This window comes from Thermobia domestica, chromosome 13 (genome assembly GCF_964235325.1).
Source record: "Thermobia domestica chromosome 13, izTheDome1.hap1.1, whole genome shotgun sequence".
In the NCBI taxonomy this organism is placed as follows: Eukaryota; Metazoa; Arthropoda; class Insecta; order Zygentoma; family Lepismatidae; genus Thermobia; species Thermobia domestica.
The window spans coordinates 29,272,468-29,284,162 of record NC_137466.1 but is presented as its reverse complement, the minus strand read 5'-3'; positions in this window follow the sequence as shown (position 1 = coordinate 29,284,162).

Here is an 11,695-nt window from a genome sequence, read left to right as displayed (position 1 = left end):
TTATTTCTTCCAGTTATTCAATGTTTCCATGCTATAACTTTTGAGTAAATGTAAAAGTAATTTTAGAGAGAGAGAGAGTAAATGTATAGGTAGGTACATACATATAATTGTCTAGGAAATAGACCATACAACGTAGATACAAGAATTCTTACCTTGTAGATTGGAACGCCAACTTTATTACCTTGGTTCGAACTAAAAACTGTTTCTATTATATTTGTAGCGCCATGTTCAAACAAAACCCGTCTTGAAGAAGGGGAGTCCATATGACAGACTACATAATAGTGTATTTTTGTTACTGAGAGTGTACACGTAGCTTCAAAGCTTTCCCAAAACCAGTGTTTTCTTGTCTAAAAATTTCAAATGTTTATTCTTACCAATACAAATCTGGAACACTCAAAAGAATTAACAATTAAGATCTGGAAACCTTTAATTAACATGACGAGGAAACTTTATCGTTCGCACGAAGTAAATTTATTGGCGCCCGTCCATTCAAATTTTTGTCTGCCCAGTGAATTGAAACAATTCTAAGTTGCTTGTTTTCACAACAATGCAAGCATGCGGGAAAAGTACAAAAGTGGTTTCACAAATGTGTCTGGCTTCTTTCTTTCACTTTTGGTTAGGTCATGCTTATGTATGCATGTTTCTGTTTATGTCTGGATATAACAAACAGTATTTTAACAACCGGTTCGCTAGAATAGCACCACTCCATGTAATTAGAATTTAATTCGAATAGCAGTGGAAGGAAAACATAATATATTTTTATATCCGTTGAGTTGCACTAATAGTCGCTACCCAAAACTCGAAATAATTTAGTAATCGTCAGAGTTTTAACCAGAAGTTGCTTTTACATAAGTTGTCATAGTCTATTCAAAAGTTAAATATACATCACTTTAAACATAAGATTTTTTTTAACTAAGTTTCTTAATAACTATACTTACTTTAACCACTTAAGATTGAATTTTTTTTTTTAAAAAGCTTTTACTTAAAGTAACATACAAAGAGTGAAAAAGTGATTGACTAGACCGAGACTCGAACCCGGGATCTCCGGCATACCATACCGACGCGTTAACCACTACGCCACCCAATCCACTTCCCAGAACAGCCAAACACCCTCTTACTCCTGTAGTCGGTGTTCTCCACTCAGATCACTAATGGTAGTCTGTGATTATTGACCTGAATGGAGAACACCGACTACAGGAGTAAGAGGGTGCTTGGCTGTTCTGGGAAGTGGATTGGGTGGCGCAGTGGTTAACACATCGGCCCGGAATGCCGGAGATCCCGGATTCTACTCCCGTCCCGATCCAATCAAACATTTTTCACTCTGTATGTTATAGTAATTCGCACTTACAGAGGATATGGTGTGTAAAAATAAGTTTAAATCTGTTGTTTCCGTTAATTAACATTTCCGTTCCATTTGTTGATTTTTTTAAAAAAATGAAAAATCTTCAGATTCTTCCAAATATGCTTCATCGATGGAAATCTGCGACGGAGTTGAATCGTTCCTCTGCTGTACTGAAATTTATCCCATCTCTTGGTCTTTTTTCAATCTTCTACTCCTCATCTGCATATTTTGCTTACTTTTAATTTTTTCGTGGTTGATTTGTACCGGCTCTTCTTTTTTTCTTCCCTCTTTTTTTCGAAAGAATAATTTCAGATTTTTCCTTGTTTCAATGTCATTTTAAAATGAAGCAATGTGAAATGCACCAGTAAATCAAGGATATATTATATAGTGGCCATGTGTGCTCATTAAATATTATGTCATTGTTTAAGCCGTAGGTAGAAGAAAAAAAGTAATATCGAAGTGTGTTAATCTTCTATATATATAAAAGAGAACGTACAAATCCTTTGTTAGCTCATCACGCTAATACGGCTGAACCAATTTCTTTCATTTTTGGGGGGTTATTAAGATTTGGACCCTAGATGGTTTTTATCATATCACTTTAATTTTCAATTACCAGTGTCTTGAGATAATTGACCATTCAAGTGTCCATAACGTAGAAATCCTTTGTTAGCTCATCATAGCTAAATCTAACCGTATTTATATGCAACCCACATGACCGTGTCACTCGGCGGGTTAACATAAATGACAGGCGATATAATGTTAACATTTACTGCAATCTTCTATGGTTTTTATCATATCACTTGAAAGCGAAAAAGTAAAAATTATCTAAGTAACAAAGTTTATTGCGTTCCGGGGTGACCCCAGCGAAGCGGGGTGAACGCTGCTAGTGTTTTTTAAAAATTATATCTGTTTTTCTGTTTTCTGTAAGAAAGCTATGCAAGTACTAGGGGCAGTTAAAAGGTTCCCGGAATTTCGTTGTAGCTCTTTATTACAATAATATAAGTACATACTCACATAATCGCCTTCAAAGTAGGGACCTCTGGAACACACACACACACACTTGCTCCACCGCTCTTGCGATGCTGGAAGCACTAACGAAAGCCCTCTTTTGGTATGTTCCGAAGTTGAGCTGTCGCGTTAGTTTTGATCTCTTCTACGTTGACGATACAGGTGCACACCATTTTGAGCTTTGGGAAGAGCCAAACATCCGATGGTGCAAAACTGTTTTTAATGCTATCGAGCTCTCTGAAGCAGATTTTGTGCAATTTGTACATGAAAATGATGTTTGTTGTTGCTCGATCTGTGAAATGATCATTACACACTTCTCCGTTCACCTACTCTATTCGTACGCTACCTGTTAAGATGTGTTCACACTTGTCAGATTCATAATTAGGCAACCTGCACAAGATTCATTGTGGTTGTATCACAGATGCCAAAAGTACAACTCCTTGACTGTTCCTCGTATAGTATTTACATATTTTCGTATACTAATTAACAAAGTATTTTTGATAGCTCACGATTCATCACACCGGAATGCAACTAGCAAAAGAGCGAGATTCATAGTATTAATAAAGTGGGCGATAGTTGAGTTAAGAATGTTTATCCCGTGACGACTATTGGTTCCATTCCATTAATTTTTAGAATATAGACCAAAGTGTTCAGCATACAAAACTTGTTCTAATTGTCTACGTACAGAAGTGTACAAAATTTAATAATCAACGGATGACCCAGCAGTCACCACACCCATCAACTCATGAAATTGTACATAGATATAAAATTTGATGTGACAAACGTATTCTAGGGATCTAGAGTCAGAAAAGATATAATATCGAATTTGAAATGTAAACAGAAACATACCTAATTCGCTTACGCTTTGACATTAACGAACACACTGTCACACATTGTCTTGTCATACACTTAGCTAATCTTCCTCAAACATTCCCCCACCGTGGGCTGTATCGTCATATGTCACATTGCATCGTGAGGAAGTATAACGAAACTAACGGCAGATACCTGATTTCTTTTATAATACGTTTTCTATATTTTAAGGATTTTAGTGTGTAAGTGTCGGACACCGGTCCCGTTACCGTAGAGATATTCAAAAAAGGATCAAAAATTTTGATCAAAAAGGAAAAAATAAATAAATAAACTACTGAAAATTGCATATAATTCACCCAATGGCTACTCGTGACTTAGACTCCGAAAAATAGCAAATAAATTTGGTTTTGAAGTTTCAATCAACTCAGCTAAAAGTTAGAAAAGTCACTGTAAGAGTTATTTTGTCGACAATGTGGTCCACTGGAATGCGTACGAAGCCAATAGCGAATTATATATTTCATGACTATAAAGAAATATTGAGGCCAGAAATAAAGAACATACACGTATTAGAGATGCAAAAGAAGGAAACGCAGTAGTATTTCGATTATCGAAACACCTAAATTCCTCATAAAACTGTAAAGATGCCGATATTCCATATAGAACTACAATGTTTGTGGAAAGAAACATGTATGAATCATGCCTTATTAACATTAAATATCTTGGGTTGAACTGGAACAAATGCAATTTAGATAAACAATTGGATTATATCTTTACTAATTTAATTGACAAGTAATAGATCACAAACAATAAAAATATAATTTAATTATATAAATTTAAGAATATGGATCGGAGATAAAATCTCAACAAGAAAAAATGTATAGCGGCCATTGATACCAAAGATACTCCACACCAGAATTTAAAAAATGAGCTTTCCACCAAAATACTTTCGGAGCATATGAGCTAGGTACTCTTGACATCGATACGATAATCCTGAATCCGTAGTAGTTGCAACAGTGAAACTTATAAATAGTACTTTCCATATTTCCATAGTTTTCAATGTCTAACATTTACAGTGGAAAAAATCTATGTAGTCAACAGAGCGGTAACCAAAAATTTATAACGGAAGTTGAAAGTCTGGATGTGAATGATATAAGTACGATGTTTTGTCTGAAGAAAGAAAAGAAAACGAAAGGAACCGATTAAGAACATACTAAGGATAGGACGCACAGTAGTTCCGATCACAAATCTAGCGGGACAAAATTAATAACAACAACGCAGTGCAAGATATTGTCGGAAAACATGATAATAAGCGACAACCAGCATTTCCGTAAGGTCAAACCAGCATGTTGTTGGAATATCAGAAAGGTGCCCTGGAGTGAACCAAAAATGCAAACCCTTTTATCTGTAGAATATATTGACAAATAATTGTACATCGACTTCACAACTTGCATAGTGGGTACTGATGTTTCTAGTATGTGAACAACAGAGAAGAACCACCAGAGAGAAATTACATAGAATGTTGAAATCTGTTACAAACAAGTGGAAGTCTGTGAACTGACTCTACGTCGAAAATAACAGACACACAAACAACCTGAAAATCATATAAAAGACACAAACAAAGATACCAAATGGAAGTAGGCTAGTTGTTCATTGTGCATTCATTATCTTTATCAACAACAGCTCAGCAAAAGTATTGGTGTCATCAATATTACATCCTGGATCTTGAAGTAGTTACAGTACCGCAGTAGGTATACTGGTACGTCTCTTCACACATTTCATTCGAAGATTGCTGACAATTGGATCCGAAGAAATCAAGAGTGTGTTTACCACGTCCGTCATTGTATCACTTCTAGAAAATTTACTTGTATGATGCTCCCTGAAATATTTATAGTACTTATTTCCGGCTTCTTGCGCTTCCTCCGACATCATTCCAATAGTAAGTACGGCTTCTGTTATCAACTTTACGCCATAAATAAGTATCTTATGCACACTTTGTGGCATATAATACCACGGATACTTCTGTACGTATAAGTCTGCTGTGTTGGAACAGTATGTTTCAAACGCAACAATGTTAATGCTATACCCACAGGCGATTGCTTTCGGAATTTTTGCAAATCAGCTCTTCATCTACGCCAGTAATAGCAGACGCTAAAGCTGGATCCGCGAAGAATCTCCCGCACTATTTCCATCATTGGTCGTACCAGAACCCGATTTTGGTACATCGACAAAAAGTCCCATTTCGTTGCGGAAGCGCTGTTGGATGCATCGTTTTCTGTCAACTTTCGATTTGTTTTCCTTCCGTATTTGCCACGATTAAATATCTAAGCGATATCCAATATGGAGGATGCACTCGAAACACTTAATCCACGCGTGAAGGCTGGATATGCCCAGAGTCAATGCTGTCGTGCCTGGATGTTTTGTCTGAATAAGGGGCAGATTGTTCATCTGAGAAGGGGTTGCTCCACACATGACAGTTTTGGATTGCTTTATTGGAAAGCATGGTACAAGTCTTTCCGTCTATCATGAGAACGAGTTTGTGACTCACAAGAATGGCATGCCCATCTGCATGTACTACCATGTGAGAGAGAGCAGTGATTTGTGTTTTGATGTCAATTTCTGTTTTAATTAACGCCGGACTCTTCTTCTGCAGAGTCACTTTGATAGGCCGACAGAATTTTGTCGACGAAGGCAAAGGATTCTGCCATAATATTAGCTTCGTCTCTGGAGTGGAACTACTCTCAACAGTAAAAGATCTAGTCATTTGCAACGGTACCAGGGATACAACAAATACATTGGAATCATCAATATCCTGATGTGTAGACGCACTAAATTGCGTATACTGACTGCCCAGAAGCACCATCACAGCCCCATTTTACTACCAGAGTAATACTTGAAAGTGTATCTAAACCCACACGTACTTGCTGAAATATCTCCTGTTGCACAGAGACTAAACGATGTACAGTATGATCAAGCAGCGACTGTAGGTGTACCTCTGCAAAGTAGTCGGTGATCGTAATATTCTCCGGATAGCAATGTTTTTATTTATTTATTTATTTCACAAGCAGCATATGATAACTGGGGAAGATATGAGAATTATGAGCTATACTTATTTGACACAGAGAGATGCACTGGTCTTTTGTAAATTTTTTATCCACACAAAATGCTAATGCGTCGTATTTTAGTTGGTGCTTTGTTTGGTGGAGACTAATACGCCTTTTTCATTTTCATGGCTTTCTCTGGGGAACAACTTGATACTTACTTCACTATTTGTGCAGCACCACGCCTTTCTGTTCAGCGTAGACTCATTTAAGCGGCAAGAACAACCTCACTAGGGTAACTGTCCCAATAATTGACAGTATAAGACAGTAGCGTAGCGTGGTATTCCGAAGTGGGGATGCCAAAGCTAGTCACTTGCACGACACAATACTATTGCAATCAGCAATACATAGCTATTCCGAGGGGAAATATAGGGTTATGAAAAATTTAGAAGAGAGGCCTCCCTGATTGGTGGCCTAGTGGGACATACAGAAGCAAATGCGTGGATTAGGGTAGAAGCCAATAATCAATTGTCTCAGCTTCTTCTTGCCGCTACCGTTGCGACGAGAAAACTCGACCCCACTGTTGTATAAACATTGTTTCCAGTATAGTTCCCTCGGGCAGCTTCTTTCTCCCCATACCATACTTCAATCTCGTTCTTGAAAATGTTGCCCCTACAAATTTGTCATCTTGGGTCCGGAACTCAGGCCCCCATTCGTGAATATGGGCCTGAGTGTATACGTATATCGTTTGTAGATGCAAATAGAAAGTACTTAAACCAACTCTGGGGGCCTGTTTCTGCGTATGTATTTCGTTGTCAGATATCCAGATACTGAAGGCAGTTGAGTAAATCTGTCTTCAACATTCGGGGGACGGGTAAGACCGTTCCATATTTTTTTAAAAAGCGATGTTCAAATATTTATGAAGTTGAAAAACAATGCTGTGGAGGATCAGAGAAGCAGAGTTGTCTTCAACATTGGGAGGAGGGTAGATTTCAGAGAGGAGGGCATATCTGAGGCTTTTTCTGGAGGGAATGGAGATGAGACTCAAATTACAGTAGATGAATCTGATTTCTGAGGTGAACCTGATGTAAGTAATGTAGATGAAATTGTAGTACATATCAGTATTAAAAATCAGTGCCGTGAACACATTCTGTAATCTGAATACATGCATATTTATAATTGATATGTTTCTACTTATGCATCCACAATGATCCAAATTAAAATCTTAGGACACTTGTTTTGTAATAATATAAATAATGACTTCCCCAAAAGTAGGGAAGAAAATTAACTATGTATGGCGCAACAATACTCTTATTTGAGCAAAATTATGATCACAATACAGGAATTAAACAAATAGTTGAAAATAGCCTAACAATAATTAATAACAATGAAATATTAAAGAATACGATTTTTTTTTTTTAATGAAACAAATCAAGGTACATCAATTTCTTCTCACTTTCCTTTGTGGCACACGCATACAAATCTTCACAATTTCAAATCGGATTATTAGGAAACACAGTCCCTTTGTTCCACGATTGGAGGGGACATGTTCCCCTCATCTCCCCGGGATATGTGTCAGTGACTGAAAGGCCCAAGCAATCTTTGCGAGGGGCGAGCAGTGCTGGCTCTCTTGACCTACCAGATCGGTGACCGTGATTCTACAGAATGCTTTATGTTTATGCTTGTGTGTGTGAACTCCCTCAAAGAGTTTCTGGCAACGCCACTGTACATACTGTTTATGAAGAAGATTAATAATTTGCCTTTAATTACGATTACAATTACGATGCATTTCATTACGATTAAAGCATAACTATTCTTATACCTGTACTATTATTTACATAACCGACTTGTTTCAAAAAGACAATTAACTAACCATTTCTGTTTTGTTGTATCTCCTTGATAGCGCTCGTGCGTTCTGTACAGAAACTATAGCTTAGTTCAAAATAGATAGAGTTGGAAATACTTGAATATGCCAGCGTATATCTAAAGCAAAATGTAGAGTTGCAGGGAGGTGAAAGGAAGTAGTTGGACATGTGCATTCGACAGAAAGCAGACGAAAACCCCGTTGCTTGCAGTCGGCCTGGAAGCCCAAGGAACATAGCATCCGACAAGAGGAAATACAGAAAATGTGCATCTGAGTGACGCGCATGCGTAGGTTCCGCTTGTCACAGTAAGGCGAGACGGTGAGAGAGCGCATCCAGAAGATTGCAGTGGGAATAATTGTGATAATAACAAGCAAACTATATATAATGAAATACGTATTTTTTTTCTTATTAACAGGGGATGCCGGGCATACCGGCGTTCCTTTAAGCTACGCCGCTGGTATAAGAACAGTGTTTGACAAATTGCAAGTTTCTTCACCCTTTAAATGAGCCTGGCTTACTGATCTCTCGTAGAGGTACGAAGGCATCCTTCCTTCATCTATATAGACCATCATAAAAATAATAGACTAATAATTATTATTTTTTACAATATGTATACGAAAAGTTGATCATTGTACCAGTAATTGACACCAAGATTTGTGAGATTCACCAGTAATTGACACCTTGTGACCCAGTAATTGACATCTCCTAATATCTTATTCTAATGAACCATATAATTTTCTACCAACTTATCAAGCTGATTTATAAGTTTCCACTGGATAAACATGTTTATTTCTTTCGCTAATATAGCTATTATAGTACTATTTTGCACTGTCCATCGATTTTCTGTTTTCTTTGGAACTACTACTTAGAGGCAAATATTAACAGTGGTGTGGGATTAACAACACTGTAAAGGAAGAAAAGATGGCAGCATTTGCTTGTACCTAGTCCCGCAGTCTTGTTGCGTCGGAAAAAAGACGACAGTGTCAATTACTGGTACACTGTCAATTATTGGGACAGTTACCCTAACTGTGTGTATTTCCACCAAAGGTTTCACTTTTTGTTTTCTACATTTGTCTGTACTCTCTTCGAACAATTTTCGTGGCCGAATTCGTATGTTTTGTTGTCCTTCCATACTTTCTGGTTCCACAAACGTCATTTGAACATTCAGCCACTTACTGTTTTGTCGCAGATATTCTTTCCGTACATAATTACACTGTACCCATTTTCCTTTCAGTTTCTTATTAAACTCAGCTCTTTTCTTCCGCACTTGCACACGAATATGGTCCTCACACGTTTGATACCATACTGAATCAGTATATATTCACACACACGGGCTAATCTCTTTGATGGGTCCCCTTCATTCTGCCACACATCGAACAATTATCGTCTTGAAATTCCGTCCGCCATCACTGACTTATTAATATAAGCTGAAGTTGGGTTATAGTTGGTTACAAAACTCAGTTACTTTAGTACCCAAAGGGTTCATGTCCACACTGAATATCATTTCACGATTGCCTTTTACGGTCTTTGCTTTTGCCGGTCTGCAACTTTACTGTGATCGTCACCAATATGCACTTCCCATGTCTCTTGCGATGAATGCACATATACACTAAACAACACAAGGCACATGTTCATGAGACGACGACAATGTCTGCAGTTTCATTTGGCAAAAACCCAATTCGAATCGCGAGTGTCTTACGTGTTCACAAATCTTGTTTAACGAGCACCTGCTCAGCGTTTATCACGCGCTCCGACTGACTGTAATCAACACATGACTTCTCAATGCTCTCACGCGCACCCACGTGTTTGTTTCAGGAAATGTATTGTGGATCGTAGCTACACAACTTTGTAGGATTATACCAGGACAGTATTTCTGTGGTTTAGTTAATCATGTATTTTTACTTTTTGTCTCGCTGGATTTATGATCGAAACCACTGTGGGCCGTCGACATTTTTATTGTCATAATAATTATGATCACTTTCGCTAGGAAGCTTCATGAGAAAAAACGAGGACTAAGGAAATATTAAAGAAGAGAAAAAGCTAGTTAGGTGGGTGCCGTGTTAGAAAATCTTTGAGTTTTACGTCCCATGGTTATGCCGGTTAGGCTAAAGGAGACGGTGATAATGAGTATGAATGAAATGGTGGAATGAAGAAAGTGGAAGGAAACGGGAGAACCCCGAGAAAACCCACGCACACGGTGTTTGCTCACCACAGTTCACTTGGCGGGGGTTGGGAACGAACCCGGGACCCCAAGCACCAGAGGTGAACGCTCTACCACTGAGCCACCGCGGCCCCCGGTGCCGTGTTAGAATACCCACCTAGACGATTCTCAGGTGTTCTTTTTATGTATATAAAGGAAACAAGCTAGGTTTTCGCGTAAGTTTATCAATAATTCATTGCACTAGTGGGTGCATTTCTTAATGTCAAAAATATTACATCTGGACTAAAATTCATTTATAGTTAAGTGGTAATCCAGGTCCATTTATTTGTGTGAAGTAAAATTACAGAATCACCCTTAGGTTGTTGAGGAAGATTATAATAAACTAAAGGAGGCAATAATAAATTATCACGATGACACAAATGAGCTTTGGCAAGATGCACGCTTGGCATGCTTTGTACTTGTTAGCCTGCACCTCAGATCATTCAACCACACGAAGGAACGTAACTATATATTGCGGAAAGACGCAGTAATGTGTATCTTTCAGTTTAACGTCCCTCGATTATACCCTTTCGCTAAGGGAGACGGATGATTGTGTGAGTGAGTGACGATGGAAGAATTGGTGAAATAAAAGTGTGGGAGGAAACGAGTGTACCCCGAGAAAACCCATGGGCACGATGTTGTCCACCACAAATTTACTTGATCGGGGATCGAACCACGGACCCCACGCACCAGAGGAAGCTTTCTGGCACTGAGCCACCGTACTCCCCCCTTACACACACACACACAGCAGCAGCAGCAACAGTGTATAAAATGGTATCATGCCAAGATATTTTTCAAGAAAAATAAATGGAATTGTATTCTAATGATAACAAGAATGCTTAACATCGTAAAATTCGTGTTGTAATCGAGGTTCATTTAATTATGTGATTTAAAATTACAGAACCACTCTTAGGTTGTTGTAGGAGATTATTTACACATAGAGTAGATACATGAAAATAGTATTTGGCATATGTCGGACAGATTTATTACCAAGTAGGAGTAGTAGGAGGAGGAGGAACGGGTTAGAAGCCCCGCAGGGGTTGGTTGGGTTTTGTTCTCCACATAAGTCGAGCCTCCATCTGTCCGACATAACCCTAGTATTTAACTGATTAATTAAAAACAACCCATGAGCTGCACGAACTACGCGAACGAACTCTTTAACTTGACAACGATGACTTCACGATAATAGATCAGACTTATGATGTATTTTTTTTTTCTTTGCAGTCCTCCTCCTTCCACGGGCCAACCTTCAGTTTATTGAACACTACATTTATACATCCTGCTAAATGTCTTGTTTACTTGAATCTTATTTGGATGACATCCTCAAGGTTTCAATAGTACATTTGTGTGCATTCTTCATTCCAGCATGGATTTGGATGAAATTCGTGCTCGCCTATTTCGTTTGGTGGATAGCTACCGATTTCATCACATC